This window comes from Cydia pomonella, chromosome 14 (assembly GCF_033807575.1).
Source record: "Cydia pomonella isolate Wapato2018A chromosome 14, ilCydPomo1, whole genome shotgun sequence".
Classification (NCBI taxonomy): domain Eukaryota; kingdom Metazoa; phylum Arthropoda; class Insecta; order Lepidoptera; family Tortricidae; genus Cydia; species Cydia pomonella.
Window position 1 is genome coordinate 10,849,828 of NC_084716.1, and position 18,289 is coordinate 10,868,116.

The following is an 18,289-nucleotide window of genomic DNA, read 5'->3' on the forward strand; positions in this document are numbered from 1 at the left end:
GAAGGTATCATTCTTAAGAAGTTAAGAGGATAGTGAACGACCGCTTCTAGAGCTATGATTAATGCGCATAAAATTGGTTAAAAACATTTTCTATAATGTTAATATCCAGAGAGAAAAATGGGTACTAAGTTGTATGGAGAAGCGGTCAACGGTCATGTGTCGTCGTTCCCTTTCGCCTTTCTTCTTAATTTTAAGACCCCGAAACTAACCCGCGCCCACGACCTAGACCATTAATCAAACACAAAAACTGTAATTCGGACGCCATGTCACCGAAGTGTCAAAACTAAAATTGAACTTTATGCATAGGTCTATGTTGCTCTGTGGTCTGCGACGGATTAATCCGTCTTCGGCGTTGGACCTACGGTACGGTGCGGATATATCCGTCATTGGCGTTAAAAAGGTTAAGGTGAGGCAAAGACACATTCAATCAAATTGCACTAATGCTAGAGTAGGTACCTACAGTATTAGTTTTACATACATACTCGTATTTTGATAGATATAACGGCCTTTGTCTCCCGCTGACACCAGAAGTAACGCACAGGAGGAACCTGACGCACAAGACGGGCTTTACGGGCAATAAGAATGGGTCAGTACAGCTACAGCGATTGTCACGCACACGAATTCGAGCCAATCGTGCATTCCAACGCCACAACGCGATTGGTTCATGAGTTTTCGGGATTTTTTGGGAGGGATCGGGAGGATTTCTAAACAAATTTATTACTGAATTTCAACAGCTCAATACTAGTCCTACCGTTCAGAATCTACCTAGATGTAAGATTATTTGCAATGCCCTAACAGGGTGCCATGTGTTTTCACACTCTAATGTAACAACTATTATGTACCATGGTTTCGCCATTAAAGATTTCTATTCATAGTTTAGCTCTTCTCTGAAGATGACTAACGGCCATAAACTAACTTTCGCATTTTATACTAGTTTATACCTACTTCCTATTTCAATATTTTTTTTAGCACACGAGCTAGTAAAAACTTTTATTTCAAAAACTGATAAGAAAGTTGCATTTTAGCCATATGTGTGGCAAAGTAATCTTATGCAAATTTTGCGTTGTTTGCTGATACATGTTATTTGATAGAATTGACCTTTAAGTGATGATTTTGTTCATTAGAATTTGATTTGAAATGTTTTACAGCTAGTATTTTCCTTGCGTTAGTGAAAAATGTTGTGTTTCACTCGGAAGCAAAGTTTGCTTAACCCTCGTGCTTTTGTAACCCTCGCAACTTTCAATATTACACTTTTAGAATTTTATTTTTGAATATATAAATATTAGCACGTGGGGTTAAACAACAACGTTGCCCCTTTGATACCATACAGACAAAACTGCCCACCTAACTATTTAAAAAACTTGTATGGCTCACTAACAACCACTATCAACCTAGAACGTCACGAGGAGCCGTGCTACAAGTCCCTAAACACAAGTCAGCTGCTTTTAAAGGGAGTTTCCGCTACCGTGCAACAAAATGTTGGAACAACATTTCTCCCCCAATTCGTCATTTAAAAAATAGATTCAATTTTAAAATTAAATATCGATTACACCTTTTAAACCATCAAAAACTTCGAGGCTGAAACTAGGGAATGCAAACCGGTTTTAACCGAAACCGAAAAAACCGGTTAAAACCGGTTTTTTGACGGAAACCCAAAACCGGGTTTTTAGAATTTGAAAAAAACCGGTTTCGGTTTTATTCGTTTTTTTTATTTACCTAACATGCATGCATATTTGCATGTTTTATTCATTAAAAGGGTATAAATCGGTCCTAAACCGGTTGAATCGACATCAAATCAAATAATGTGGTGTTGTGTTAGTTTGATCATTTGTAACGCTAAATGAATTTTTACGGTACAAAATACAAAAATACGAAAGATTTAAATAATTTAAAGTACTGGCAGTGGCAGGACATCCGTGCTGGTGTACGAATTGTATAGTAGTACTTTTTAATAAAAATGGGTATAAAAGGTCTTCTTCTTCTTAGTCGTATACTCTTGTCAGAGTAGTCGTGGCCATTGCGGTCGTTGTACGGCTTTTTTCGCTGTTTCCCGCCATGCTTCTCTATTAATTGCCTGCCGCGCGCACAGATTCAAAGGTGACCCGGTGAGAGCTTTCACTTGGTCGGTCCATCGCATTGAAGGCCGCAGTCTGGGTCTTGTGCCATCCACTCTGCCCTGAACAACCAGCCTCTCCATCGCGTCGTCTTCCCTGCGCGTAACGTGACCGTAGTAGCTAAGGATGCGAGAGTGAACGATTGCCGAAAGTCTTTGTGTAACTTTGAGCTCCTGGAGAATTGATATATTAGTGCGACGCTGAGTCCACGATATCCGCAACATCCTTCTCCAGCACCACATTTCTAAAGCATCAATGCGTTTCCGTTCACTCTCTCTTACTGTCCACGTTTCAGCACCGTATAGCAACACTGGGAAAACGAGAGATCTTACTAGACGAGACTTCGTTGCCTTTGTGATGTTGCGGTCTCTCCAGATCTTAGAGAGCTTCTCCATTGCAGACCTTGTAATGGCGATGCGTCGCTTGATTTCATCTTCGGAGCCTCCGCTGTCTGAAACCAATGACCCCAAGTATATATATGATGACACAACTTCACAGTTTCCAATCGCTTTTGGTTTATTCACGTTGTTACGGTTCACGACCATCATCTTGGTTTTCAGTCGGTTGATCTTCAAACCGAATTCGAGACTGACTGTTTCAACGCGACGCAATAGTGCTGCTATAAGATGTTCGCTTGTTGCTAGGAGTGTGGTGTCGTCAGCATAACGCAGATTGGAAATATTTTTCCCGCCTATTGGTATACCATCCGTCCAACCTTTAAGCGCTATCCTCATGATGTGCTCAGTATATATGTTAAATAGCAAGGGTGATAGTATACACCCTTGACGAACCCCAGCCGAAGGGTGAAGTGGCTTTGACATTGTATTGTCCACTTTTACTGACGCGGAGTTGTTATCATAGAGCGCTCTTAATAAGTAAACGAGATGTTTTGGAGCGCCCATTCTTAAGAGAATTTCCCATAGCTGCGGCCATTTAACAGAATCAAATGCCTTCTGAAAGTCAACAAAACATATGTATGTTGGTCGGTTGAATTCTCTAGCTTTCTCCACTATTTGACGCAGTATGAGAATCTGCTCTCTAGTTCCTTTACCTCTTACAAACCCAGCTTGTTCTGGTGCGATTTCTTTGCTGATATATGCCTTCAGTCTCTCATTTAAGATATGCAGTAAAATTTTACTGGAATGATTGATTAAAGCGATCAAACGATAGTTACCGCACTTTTTTGTAGAGCCCTTTTTGTGAAGAGGAACAAAGATCGAATGGGTCCATTCTTGAGGCCAAGTGCACGCTTTCCATATGTTGTTGGATACTTTATGGAAAAGTTCTGTGCCATATTCTCCGCTACATTTGACAATCTCAATCGGAATGTTATCATTTCCCAGCGCTTTTCCAGATTTAAGGTGTTTTATAGCGGCTGCAACTTCCTCTTTCAGGATATCCGGCTCTAGGTCCAGTTCACCAGGTTCTGGAGGCGAGAAGTTGTGCGCGTCTGGATCCAGAAAAAGAGATTGGCAGTAGACTTTCCATGTTTCTTAAAGGTTAAAGGTCTTACTTATAATTTTATTATGCGATGCGCTGTAGAAAAATTCCACGTAATCAATTATATCAATGGCAGCTTTAGAGTCTTTTGTTGGTTCGGTGATAACGACTTACTGACAACCTTTTTTGTCTCTCGTACTAATAGGAAAGGATAGTTCAAACCCTAAAGAATGGAATTACTTGACTACCTGTGTTTGCCCAGTTTAAGCTAACACAATCAGTTTCTTATATACTAGCAGACAGCGAAAAACTTAGAGCAAGATTTCGGATTGGGCCATTTGATTTAAGACAAATAACATTAAATTATAAATTGATATTGTCATATATTTAAGAAAAAATGACCTATCCCATCGGTGTCTAAGCAACAAACCAAAAAAATAATTTAATAAAATTGGTTTGTTCCTATTCCTAGTTACAAATAACATTAAGTCATTTGACAATTCCCATACAATAATAGTCAGATATTCTGTCTTTAATTCCGTGATAAAATTGTGTATATACTATACTAGCATTCGTTTTTACACATGAAGCAATCTTTTCTTTATTCCATGGCGATGAATTTAAGAATTGTTGATTCTAAAAACCGAAACCGGTTTTAACCGGTTTCGGTTTTTTTTTGGTAAAACCGAAGAAAAAACCGGTTTTGAAAAACCTCCGGTTTTTGCATTCCCTAGCTGAAACGCTATACATATTATAGTTTGATATACCGTCATTTTGATAGCATAATAAAAGGCGTATTTACTACTATATTACCAAATCAACGACAAGCATAACGTTATTCTTGGTATAACTAGTGGCATTATAATACTATATGTAGGTCTCAATAGAAATAGGATCCCAGAAAAGTGGGGTAGGTTAGGTTAAAACTGTGATCCCACACGGTTAGAATCTTAGAACTGCGACATCGTATAAAAAATAATGTTTTTGATTGTATAAAGTATTACGTTATTTTAAAATAGGTATAATACCTATATCAACAGCCATTATACAATATATCTTTATATCACTCTAAATCTATACAATAATAGGCATTATATTAAACACGGTTTAGATAAAATCATATTTAATATAACAAAAACAACCTATAATAATAATTACATTATAAAAAGTTACAATATATGAAATGGCATTATGGCACGTGTCTTACAGTTTTTTCATAATTATATTAAACATTACACACCCCTACGCTAACATACTTGCAAAAACATACCTAATTTACATGTGTTTACATTTTATTAAAATTCAGTCAACCCTTAGGACGAAAGGTTACTGTTGGAGCTTAATGCTGAAATTGCGTTTTTTAATTTAATCTCCTAATTTTAATATTTGAATATGGATCTATGTTAATTAAGGGATAATTAATTTTCTTAAAGTAGCTCGAGACGAGATAATAAGAATTAGGTGCCTATTTGAATATCGATAATCTGAATTTTTATCGCTTGATATCAAGGTTATTCGCCTAATGTACTGCGCCTATTGTTTTCACTTAGTGTTAAAGCTGTAACTGACGGGCGTACCGGACCGCTACCTTGGTCCGGTCAAAATACCTCTTTCTCGCTCTCACTTATAGTTGCGTCCTTAGCGGACGTACGGCGGACCACCTTCCACTCGATCGAATAGGCCTCGGCCGGACCAAGGCCGCGGCCCGGTACGCCCGTCTGTTACAGCTTTTAGAAAGAATAGAAAGTACAGAGGTATGGAAGGTGGAGGTAAGGAAATAAATCTCCATGTACCAAAAAGTGTGATGATGATAGGTGGCCTACAATACCTAGAATACTTGAAAAAAAAAAACAAATCATAGACAGCGCACTTCACTCCGTCAATAACGCCTAGGTTCTTAGCTACTCTAGCGCTACTCTGGAGAGATTTGAAACTATTATTTATAGCTGACAGGTGGACACTTTTGCACAGGGCCGGATTTAGGGGAGGGCAACCTGCCACAATAGAGAATTCGGTAAATTTACCATTTTATTTGGAAAAAATTTGGGGCCAGGGGGCCTCCACTCCTTTATTGCCCGAGGCCTCCAGACCAGACCTCTAAATCCGGCATTGCTTTTGCAACAGTTCTACCATAAGAGATTGCCACTTGATTATACAACCCCTTCCTGGCCTCCCTGACCGCGCTGCCAGCCCTCTCTGGCCTCCACCGATGAACAGCTGCCTGACGCACAAATGTAGTGTGGGTAGTGTAGCAAACGGACTAAAAAGGTCTCGTTGCTCTCAAATTTTATTACCTACGTTTTTCGGGGCTAACTCTTATTTTTAGTCTTAGTATACGTAATAGGTGGGAGAATCAACTTTTTAGCGTCACTCGTTGCCATGGTTACGATTAGTTGTCCAGGGGACAAAAGTTCATTGAAATACTGATTTTATGGTACTTAAATGTATTAAACTTGCGTTTTTGTGGTCGTTACAACCAATGTCCATAATGGGCCCCCTAATAAGCATGTTAATAGAACGGCATACAACGTCTCTTCAAAAAAAACTATGCCACTGTTGTCCCTTGGACAACGGGACAGGATAACAAAACAAAAAAAGTTGATTCACCCAGGTGCCTAAATTTGTACTTGTACAGTCAGGTCTGAAAATATCGGTACAAAAAAATGTCAACGACTTTATTGCCCATTTGGCACATTTTTGTACCAATATTTTTAGCAGTCACTGTACATACTCGTACCTATATTGTAAAAGTGTTTTTTTTTTTCTATAATGTTCATGCGCACGACGACTGGTACGTCAAGTACAACGTACCTAAGTACCTACGTTATCAAGACATCCAGTTCAATGTCGCATCAATTTCCACTAACTTTCCTAAAAGGCTTATATCCATCGCCCCGTTTATTTGGAAGAAGACCCAATAAGGTAGCTCTTAAGGTTTATTATAAAACGAAATTGGGAAATAAATAGGCCGTTTTAAAACCCGCTCCTCATTTACTTACGCGTCGTTGGTCACGTGTTATCTTGGTGCGGCGGCGTTCCGATCGTTTAGGTACCGTTGGCGAGAAAGTCTATATCCATCTTTATTGCTCTTTCATTATGAAAGTGACAAGGACGCAAATAGACAATTTTGGAATTTCGATGTACGCGGTAGTCCCCCTGCTAGCTAATATAAGTCACGATATCCCCCTAAGGCCGTGGACTGGACGCACGAGACCGGCAGCGCGGCGAGCGGCAAAAAATGGTCATTCATACATTGCGCTCGACCAAATGTATGAACGGTTTTGATTTAAGGCTCAAATAAGCCGCCTAATATCATCCGAGCAGAGGACTAATAGGACCAGAGGATGGTCTAGAAAATCGATCAAATCATACAAGAAAGCGGACTAGAGGACGCGTGGATACGACTAATGGCAGTAGACAGACACCGAAAAACTTGAAGGTATTTTAAATTTGTGCAAAGGCAGCAACAATTCTAAAGAAAAAAGGAATATTTTGAAATAAAAAAGAATAGAAGTATTTAGGTGCAGAATGTTAATTATTCCAGAAGAAAATACAGCGAGTTCAATCTATTCAGCCGCTGAATAGATTGAACTCGCTGTATTTTCTTCTTCAGCGAGTTGCCAAATTATCAGTTTTGTTCGTATTTTAGAATGATGAAAGATGAGTTTCAATATTTACATACTTTAATAGAAAATGACGTAAAAAAGTGAACAAAATTATACTCACGCCTGAGCGAGTGGTACGGTCAAGGAATTAAATTTCAGTACCATTGCGTACCTTGTCAATGTGACTATAGTATGAAGTCCCTACTGTCCCTAGCGACTTTCATATTGATTACCACTGTGAAATGGTACTCATTGGTACTGAAATTAAATTATTTCAATGTATTTGAGTCATCGCCCATCGCAATCTATCACACACTCACATTACGATACGACGCAACGACAACACTATTGGCACTACATCCTCCCTGCTCGGCTCGCCATTCTCGCCAAGTCTTATCTATCTAGTTAACTTAGTACTAGTTTTAATCGCTTCTCGCTCATCGCCAGTGATAGGACAAGTACCTTATTTATGTATTTTAGGCAGTGGAGACTTATTTCAAACCATATTTCCATAAGGCTTTAGTTTTATCAACTTGTTATGTTATGAGTCACAGTCACACAAGCCAGCCGCCAAATTGTGATATCTAGCAGCAACTAGTACGAGTATCAGACATAGATTAAGATTATACATATATGTAAATAAATAAATAAATTGAATGACACAAATGGATACGATGCCCGTTGACGGTGGCGGTGGCGTTTTTTTTTCGTGCGTACGAATTTAGCATACGGAACTCAGGGGCTAAAGCTCTCGTGCGAATGAGGCCAAGGGCCTACCGCGAAAATCGAAATTCGCAAATTGCGGGGATCTTTCTCTTTTACTCTCACTAAGACGTAATTAGAGTGACAGAGAAAAATGCCGATTTTCCCGGTTGTAGCCCTGAAAGCCCATCGCGAACCACGTTTGTTCGACGTGTTGCCTCTCTGTCGAACGTCGCGGTTCGACGCGGTGCGACGTGGTTCGCGGTCTAGACCCTCAGGTTTTCATAGAACCCGTGGGACGACACTCCTCCTTTCGACCATTCTCGACTCAGCATTGCTTCGAGCAATCATTAGGGTTGACACAACTTGACGTCCCTATGCGTGCACGACCACAGAATGACTTGAATTTCGATAACCCTAAATAGCCGAAAGGGATAATGCCATACATTAGAAAGGGACATAATGATTCGTCCTTGAATCGCTGTCAAACTTCAGTTTTGTAGGAAGTGTCATTTTTGTACGGTAGTACTATTATTTATTCTGTGATAGAACCTTGACGATCAATCACGCAGAATGCAGTCAAAGTCGTGTCATTAGGTATCTCACTCGCACTTATGACAGATGAAGTACGATAAAAAATATTGACCGAGCGTCAGCGAAGGTCTCCGTTTCAAGCAAAAATGCTATCGCATATCCGGATGTTCTCCTCTGCAGTGGGCCTACCGCGAAAACCGAGTTTCGCAAATTACGGGCATCTTTCTCTTTTACTCTCACTAAGACGTAATTAGAGTGACAGAGAAAAATGCCTGCAATGGCCGCAATTGAAGAACTTCGATTTTCGCGGTTATAGCCCAGGTCGCATTTCTCAACCGATTCTCGTGAAACTTTGTGAGCAGCTAGAGTCAGACCAAAATAAGTTCGCAGCGATTTTGATAGCCCAGACAGTGCAGAGATTATTATAAATGTAAAACGTCAAACTTCTATGAAATTATTACACTTGCACCGTCTAGGCTATCAAAATCGATGCTAATTTATCTTGGTCTGACTCTAGAATTTTTCTGTAATTTCGTTTTTTGGAAAATGTTGAAACTCGCGGAAATTGGCATAAAGGGCTTAAGTGCCAGGCCATTACGAGTTCACTGTGATAAAGCTTCAACGAAGTAAGTATTATTTCTTTTACATTTTTTTAAGCTTACCGCGAGATCTACAGCCCACAGAGCCACAAGTTATATTAGATTCGGGCTCCATGTCACGTTGCCTATAGTAGCCGTTGCCTATATTATCCTATTGACGACTCCCCGCGTAAACATTATGGAAAGGTCACGGAAAGGGCATAAACGGCGCGCCGTTCTTCCTAATACCTATTCCTACTATAATGCCTTTGAAACCCTTGTACTTATCTACTGTTATTTTTCTTACTCGAAATAAGTGTTTGGCAAAAAAATCATTTTGGTACAAGCTTGTATCACCAAAATCGTTGCAGACTTATCCTTGGTCTAAGTCTAGGTGATAAAAAAGTTACCTACTCAAGCCATTCTAAACGTAATACCTGTTAAGTATTTAGAAATTTTAGATCGATTACCTACCTAGGAAGACTACAAGCACAAAAGACAGTGTGTACTGTGTACCTACTAATAATATTGATAAACATAAACACAGACCTTGAACCAAATCGATTGTTTTACGTCACGAGTCGGGCACTGAATACCTTAGCTTACTAAACACACTACACTCTACAGTTTTACTTCCTAATGCCGCCATCAGACATCGGACAAGGTGCGTATAAATATCTGAACGACTCTATTATCGATATCTACCTATATCGATAGATTTATTTAATAACAATTTTAAGCTAATTTTACGGTTTAACTCAAAAAATACGTGGAATTAAGAGGCTGTCAACACCCAATGTCCTTGAAATTGATGTTACTTAAACAGTTTTTTATGAAAGACTATTTGTTTTAGTCAAGTAAGAAAAATATATGTTCATATTAATTATATTTCAAAGACCGTGGTTGTACTCGATACATGATTGAACGAAATCGGCTCGATAGAAAATAATTGCAAAGATTGGTCTTAAAATCAGAATTAAACGGTTTTATGTCTTTATTGTTTTGACTTATGGGTCTGCAATTAAAATCACAATTTCAAAACATTTATATCTAAACCGCTGTTGAGTAAAATATTACACTAATAATCCACTTTTTTTATTTAAGTAAATATTTTTCTTATTATTCCCTTGCCCAGGCCCAGTAACATGCGACAGTGCTATCTCATTTACTCCGATACAAATAGACAGTGTGCGCGCTTTAGGTATTGACAGCCTCTTAACAAAACATATTATGGCAAAAAAAAATGTATAATCACATTGACTAAAATAGTTTCGATAATAAACAGCTGAACGAATATTGTCTCCAATGAAACAAAACTATCAAATACGTATATTGTTCAATAATGTACCTTAGACCGTTAGGAGTAAGGACTTTAGAGCCGCAACGATAAAATGAGTTACAATTTTATTAAAATACTGTTAAAGTGGGCGAAAATGGATCCTATTTCATTTTCAATAGGGTAAAATAATGTGCCAACAGATCGTTATCTATTATCTAAACCAGGACACGTCGATCAGGGATTGGAACGATAATTGGGTTCTAAATTTGAAATTATACGCGTCGATAGGCTTTTGAAAACAGGTTGGATCTATGTTAAGTAACGTCTCCATTACTTCTCAATATATTTTCCGTTCGATTTGATTATCTACATAAAGCAGCGGTTCTTAAGCCTGACCATAAAGCTGAATCCACCCTTGGGCTAGTATAAAATTAAACAATTAAGTGTCCTATCCCAATAGGTGTCAACGAAAAATCAACCAAATTAGTTTTAGCAGCGATAGGTATCCATGACCACGACCATGACGGTCCAATGAGGCGATTCTTCTGCTCGTTTCCTGGTAAACCTTGTCTGCCATTTTTATCATTAAAAAAACCATCTACATTTCACCGACGTAACACGCAAACGACACAAATTGAACAAACATTATTTATATCGATTCGCCAAGCGGAAAAGCAATTTCATACAACCGCTATTGTCACACGAATATCATTTATTATAAGCAAAATAGATATATGTAGGCATACATATTTGCAGTGTTTTTGGGTCATTTCATTATGCCTGTCTGTTCCCGGCAGATATGTTTCGAAGCAATTAAAGTTAAGGGGGCATATCCAAGATGCCAAACAGCGCGCCAAGCGGGACGTTTAGAAACTCAAAATCCCATACAAAATGAGACTTAACGCAATCGCGTACGTCACATCACGCTATTGAATAAATTTACACTAGGGGTACAGATCGATAATAACGTTTAAGTGCATGACACAGCATTGTACCCGCCAGACATCCAGAGTTCAGGGTCGCAGCCACAATAGGAGTCTAGGTTACCTAATTTACCTATACCGGCGCCCAGACTTTTCAGCCAATAAGTAGACTGACTGGGTTTTATAAATAATCATCTGTATTTAGATCAAGTATATGAAACAGCCGCCGCGTGCCAGTCAACGCAAAACCGTTGAAAGTAGGACTTTTAAATGAGGGTGGGCAACTGAAGTTTTAATAGTACATAGCGCTAGCGTAGGTCTATACCTACAGGCCTATGCCTGTATCTAGTTTTTTTAACCGACTTCAAATTCATAGGAGGAGGTTCTGTTCTGTATTCGGTTGTAGCTATTTTTTTTATGTACGTTCACCGATTACTCCGACACCCGCGGTCCGATTTGAGTAATTCTGTTTTTGTTTGAAAGGAGTTATTTTAATAGGTGAATAAAATAAATAAATCACACAAAGTTCTTCTACCAAACTGCAGGACAGTTTGTTGGCAGAGGGACTCCCTTAAAACATAGATGGGTAGATTTAGCTAAATGGCCAGTTACTTGTTAAGTACATGTTATTGCTTATTATGGTGGTAACTTTTTTTTAATTTGTTTTATAGGATATAAAATAAATAAATAAAAAACAAGAATTTGACACTGTTCATAGGATTGACAGGTAAAACCTTTGCTGGCGCCATCTGTAATACTTTGACCGGACATCCTGATTTGAAGCACATATTCTTCAAATCTCCCCTAGGATTTTTAGAAATTCAAGGACTAGACTTAACAAGAACATGCACAGTGCAGGGTTCCGTAGTTACCCTTTCGCCACAGTAGACCTTGAACGGGTGTTATTAGTAAGTACTAAGTATGTATATAAAAAACAAAAGGCTGTACCTTCAAACGGCTATGTGCGCCTTTTTACTATGAAGGGAAGAATTTTTGCAAAAACTCAAAAACTGCTTATCTGATCATGTTGGCCATAGAGCTTTCATTGAAGGTTTTTATTAACTTCTATTTATACGATATTTTCCATATTTTTGGACCCATGGTTCAAAAGTAAGAGGGGGAAACACATTTTTTTTCTTTTAGAGAGATTAGTTACAAAAAATTATTGCTGAAGGTGAAGACTCCTACTCGTTTTGAAAGACCTGTCCAACGACACACACCTTATATAGGCTTGAGCAAAAAAATAATAATTCAGCAACACTTTAAATACGCGTAGATGAGGTACCCTAAAAAATATTTTGTTTTACCACTTTGTTGCATAGATTGATTTATATGTTCATGCCAAATTGCAGCTTTCTAGCACTAACGATCATGAAACAAAGCCTCGGACGGACAGACAGACAAAGGGACATGGCGAAACTATAAAAGTTCCTAGTTGACTACGGAACCCTAAAACCAGGGTTGAAAGTTAACGACGTACGAACTGTACACGGATAAAGACTTGTTAGATAATCTAGTGATTGGTTTTTCTCAGATTTTCGAGGCAAATTTTGGTATAGTTCCACTACATCTGTGGTATGGTGGTTTGTAAAAACCAGTCACTATTTTAAAAAATAGGATTCTCACAGTTTAATGGTGTATACAGTTTTCCTTAGGGGAATATAAAATTGGGTAAAAACAGTGTGCTCATTGCCTCATGCATGACTCATGCGTTTGCTTTATCATTTATTTTATCAACAGTTACAGGAAAAAATAGGCAATAAAATATTTTTACAAAAACAGTAAACAGATTTCAAATACTTCAAAAACTATTATCCTATAGTTAATTATATGCGATACCAACTGATGTGTTTGAAGCCGGTGCCAAGGCAAATTTTGAAGCGTACCATTACTTTGGTGCGATTCGATAAGGATGCGGCTATATGTACGGTGGATTGCTTATGCCTATTGCCTTCCATAAATCCATACTACCGAAGTGATCGAACAGACGAACATGGTATTTGAATCATGTTCTAGTTGCAGTAACTAGTTCCAGTTTTCGGTAAAGATTTATGAATTTTATGATACCCAAGCGATGGTTCTTACATGTGTATTCGACACAAGGCACAGCTTAATTTTTATTTTATTTAGTCTTAATAACACGCTAACAAGATGATTTCTGTAACAAGATGTATTTTTTCCGCAAAGATATCTAGGACTATTTTGTGTAGAATTTAATAAGCTTTAATGTTACCACACACCATATTTGCATACAGAACGTAGATTTAGAGTAATACGCAAATTTCTGCATGGAGGTACACATTTTACATGATGGCTGCGATTCCTCGCGAGGTCCCCAAATTTCAAATGGTGTGGGCATGAAAAAGGGGCTTATAATTTATATCCATACCAAATTTCAGGATTGGGCCGGAGTAACAATCGGTGCATCTTTATATAAAATAAGAAGAAAGAAACCGTATATTTGCACGAGTGGAAAGCGAATGCCAGGCGTCAGTAATCGGTATCACACTTTCCAAGAAACGCACGCAAGAAGAGACTTGATAAAGTAGTATCGGACAGGGTGCCTTTTTAACAGACTCTATAACAGGAAGATGTTTCTTGACTGTTGAGTATAATTTTTGTTGTCTTGGAATTCCGAACGGAATCGATTTTAACTTTTTAATAGTTAAGGCCCGTGGTATAGACATGTGATGCAGAGGGATGAAAGTCATGTGACGAGAAAAGTATTACGAATGAATGTGGAGGGATGGAACGGAAGAGGAAAACCTAGGAAAAGGTGGATCGATTGTGTGAGAGATGACATGAAACGAACGCGAGTGAACAATGAGATGACGGGTAACAGAAAGATATGGAAGAAAAAGACATGCTGCGCCGACCCCAAATGAATGAGATGAGGGCAAGCGAATGAATGATATGAAAAGTTATCCAGTCCAAACGGGGACAATTTTTCACCATTCTGATTACATCAGGTGGTGTGAATGCAAACGCCAATTTGGCTTGTCGATTTCAACCGCCGATTATGACCAATATTACCGATAAAATGAAAGTGCGGAAGCAAGAATATCAGTTTGTGACACTAGTGTTCGCGTTTGAGGACATTTTTTTTAATTTAAAGCGCTTAAACTACAAATCTAAAATTTGTGGTTCAAGGTTCAAGGTGATTTAATTGGAGATTGACGCCAATTCCTTTCTGATCAAATCGGGCGATGTGGTCATCCTGTCTGGACTGGCCTTTATTCGAAGGATCAATTTGTTTATAAAGTCATACCAAGAGAGGTTGGCAGCGAATTTGATAGCACAGACGGTGCAAGTGTCAAGTAAACATCATAATTTCAAAGAAGTTTGACGTTTAAAATAACCCGTGTACCATCTGGCCTATCAAAATTGCTGCCTTTATCTTGGATTGAGCATTTCGATAGCCGGTATACCTGCAGAGAGGGAAGCTTTGTTTTACTTACTTGTTTTTATAAGTATCCATCTACTTTTGGCATTGATGAGTTGAGGATAGTTTAAAAATTAGGTTACATTTTAGAACATTTTATTTTGACGTTACCCATGCAACGTTATGTTAGCCAACGTTATTTATTTCACCAAACCATATCCAGATAACAAGCGAGAAAAAACACCAAAGATCTCACTTTATAAAATATGTAAACAATCCAATTACTAATAAAATGAAATCTACGATTAGAACATTCAAGAAGAGTGGATAAAAGTGGAGCGCTGGAGTGGTTAATAAATGATATTACACCTTTGCTAACTTAAAAAAAATAGAAGAGTGGATCATGTCATAACATCGTTTCGATGACCGATGACATAGTTCTTATTTCTAAGGGCCTAAACACGTTCTCAGCTAATAAGGTTGCCACAGGTCAATGACATAATTTCGACACAAGCATAACCAGTCCTCACCTCACGGCAAGAACCCCAGCAGTGTAGTTAGCAGATCGGTGTCAAACACGAGAGACACGTGACACACACGTCAACGAAAGAGGATGAACGCGCAATTCTCAAACTCAACGCATAGGGCAGGGGTCACCAAGTCTAGTTTCTGGTCTATCATGTGGTGTCAATTATTACTTTCGTGCGATAACGTGAAGGAATAATAAACTAGTTGCCATCTTTCTGTTGACAGGGTAATGACATACAAGGTGTGGCAAAAATAGTGGGGATCCGTTTAAGGGCATATTCGGTATCGTGTATTCAGTAGGGCTAAGATGGTCGGCTCTTTATCATTTGTCACCATGCCTGTCACGTTCAACGTGACGCGCATAGTGACAAGCGATAAAAATGTAACCATGCTGCTACTGCTGATTAGGAAAAACTATAATATTTTTTTATTGATGCAAAATAAATAAAAAATCTATGGGGCAGGTCGTCCAAGACGGCCAACCCTCCATAGACTCCATACAAAGGACAAAAATCTTTCGTATCAAAAAATATATTCTTCTAATTTTTCCTAATCAGAACACGATATCCTCACTATTTTTGTTACATCAGCGGTGGCAGCATGGTTCCATTTTTATCACCTGTCACTATGATCGTCACTTTTGCGCTTACATACTTGTTAGAACGTGACAGGCATGGTGACAAATGATAAAGAGCCTACCATCTTAGCCCTACTGGTTTTCTATGTCCGTCTCAGCACTCACAGCAGACATTGTCCAACAAAACATACAATACCTATATTAGTATCGGTAGGGCTTAATTAATACGTCTACGTTTTACCGGGCCGCATAGACGGGACACACGACGATAGGCGTCCTATTCACGTATGGCCCTTAAGGACAGAGGAAGTGTCCTATTATTGGACTCGGTGACCTTACATGGCCACATGATGGACGCTATTGTTTCATATTTCACATAAACGTAATACGCGACCATCAGACCATCACAACTTTACATATTTTAAGTTATTCCCTGATGATTCTTTTGAAGACTGGTTTGGCCTAGTGGGTGGTCCCGGGTTCGAATCCCGGTAAGGGTATTTATTTGTGTGATGAACACAAATATTTGTTCCTGTGTCATGGGTAGTTTCTATGTATATAATAAGTATGTATTTATCTATATACGTATGTATATGGTCGCCGAGTACGCATAGTACAAGCTTTGCTTAGTTTGGGGCTAGGTCGATCTGTGTGAGATTGTCCTCAAATATTTATTATTTTTTATTCTCTGTCACTTAAGTGCAATCAAAAACGGTCAAAATGACGGAGATAAACGACTGTTTGTTAGATTTGACAGACGTTTATGTATAACGCCGTATAGTAAACACCCCTATAATGGAACAGGCACCAGTAATGGAATGGTATAGACAAATCCTGTAAAACAAGTACACCATCAGTTATTAATCGCCCGCAACATTTTACCATAAACATGAGCCAAAGAGCTGCTTAAGTTTAATTTTTGGGAGGCTAGAGCTCTGTTCAGTATGGTGATGGTGGGCATCCGAAGACGAAAATAATGATCTGTTTAGCTTTTAAATGTTTTAGTGTAAGAACACTTCTCGATGTGTACTATTGAGCAGCATCGTCTTTTAGACTAAGCTCGTTAAATAAATATATAAAAAAAAAAAGTTTAATTTTTCATTGATATTTGTTAGTTTGAAAATAAATGGCGCCATACATCCCACGACTGGAGCAAAAAACCATAGTTTTGAATGGTTAATATTATTGAAACCAATTGCAGTAGCTTTCATTAAATACATAGAATACATAAAAGACGAATTGGACATTCAACTTTTAAAGCATAAAGCGGTAAAAAAATTACGGATCTCGATGAAATATCAACAATACTCCAAATTTTCTCTTAAATGTCCCATAATTGGTGCCGTTAACATATATGTTAAATTCTATGATCTCAATTAAAACAGGCTAGGATCCAAGGTGAGTAGTATAATTAATAATGATTATGAACAAAGATGTCTTTGTTCATAATCATTATTAATTATACTTACTATTGAGAATCCCGTATATGTATACGGATATATAATTTATTTGGACATTTCCAGTAGCTGGTTAACATGTGATGAGACACGAGACTTTCCTTACACGTGTTTCAAGACAGACGACGAGGCGAACCGTGCGTGGTGCGTGGTGCGTGTAATCTTTCTAATCTTATTATAACGCGCTCACGTTTTACATCAGACAAATTCGAACGTACGTTGAGCTAGTACAGTGAGCTGCGAAATTGCATGGAGAACTTGTGAATGAATTCATTGATACAGTCGCCATGCACTTTTACGGCTGATGCATGGTACTACGTTGTACAGTCGCCATCAGATATATCGGAGCGGTCGAGGTGCTCAAAAATATCTGAACACGCACTCAAAAATTGTTAAAAGCTCCTAACTCTTATAATAAGTAAGTAAAAATCAAAAACAAATCAAGCGAAAGGGCATAGCTCTAACGATTTCAGGGGGCCTACTAGTTTCGTGATTTGCCTCTCTATTCCTCGAATTTGCATGCGATAGAGAGGCAGGTAACGAAATTTAGATTTTCGATATTTTGGTGTCCGCCGTACTCGCGCTAGGTCCCCAGCATTCGTTCGGACTTCGGATAAAACGTGTACTGGATATTATTAATAAAGTAGCATAATCATGAAATCAAATAAGATGAAAGGAAAATTTTACTTTTGTACATTAAGCAGCCGTATTTTTAACCAACTTCACAATTTAAAAGGGGGAGGTTCTCAATTCGGTTGAACTCGGGATTTGCATATGGTTTCTGTTTTAATTTAAATACTGTTGAAGTATTCATAGAACTCATAATGTTAAAACATATGTTAATTACGCATACACTTAATTATAGTAAGTAGGGAGTTTTCAGAAACTATTGTACCCAAATCCCAATTACCGTGAGTTGTTAAGAAAAGTTATTCACTGACAGTTTTATGACAATAATTAAGCATTAAATTTCAATAAAAACTTGGTTTTGGTGTTATTACAGTGTAAAAAAGGCAAAAAGTTTATTCCCATGAAGATTTCATACTTAATTGTCGTCACAAAACTGCGTCTATTAACTTTTCTTAACTACCTACTCTTGCTTATTGGGTAAGTAACCTACACTATTTTCTGAAAACTCCCAGTAATACCGCAACCACACGTGATATTCAC

General features: G+C 38.2%; 1 protein-coding gene across 1 annotated transcript in view; it reads right to left on the reverse strand.

Moving 5' to 3' along the window:
* Positions 1-18,289, reverse strand: part of LOC133524944 (malignant T-cell-amplified sequence 1 homolog) — a 49,252-nt gene that overhangs the window by 2,961 nt on the left and 28,002 nt on the right. The window lies entirely within an intron of this gene.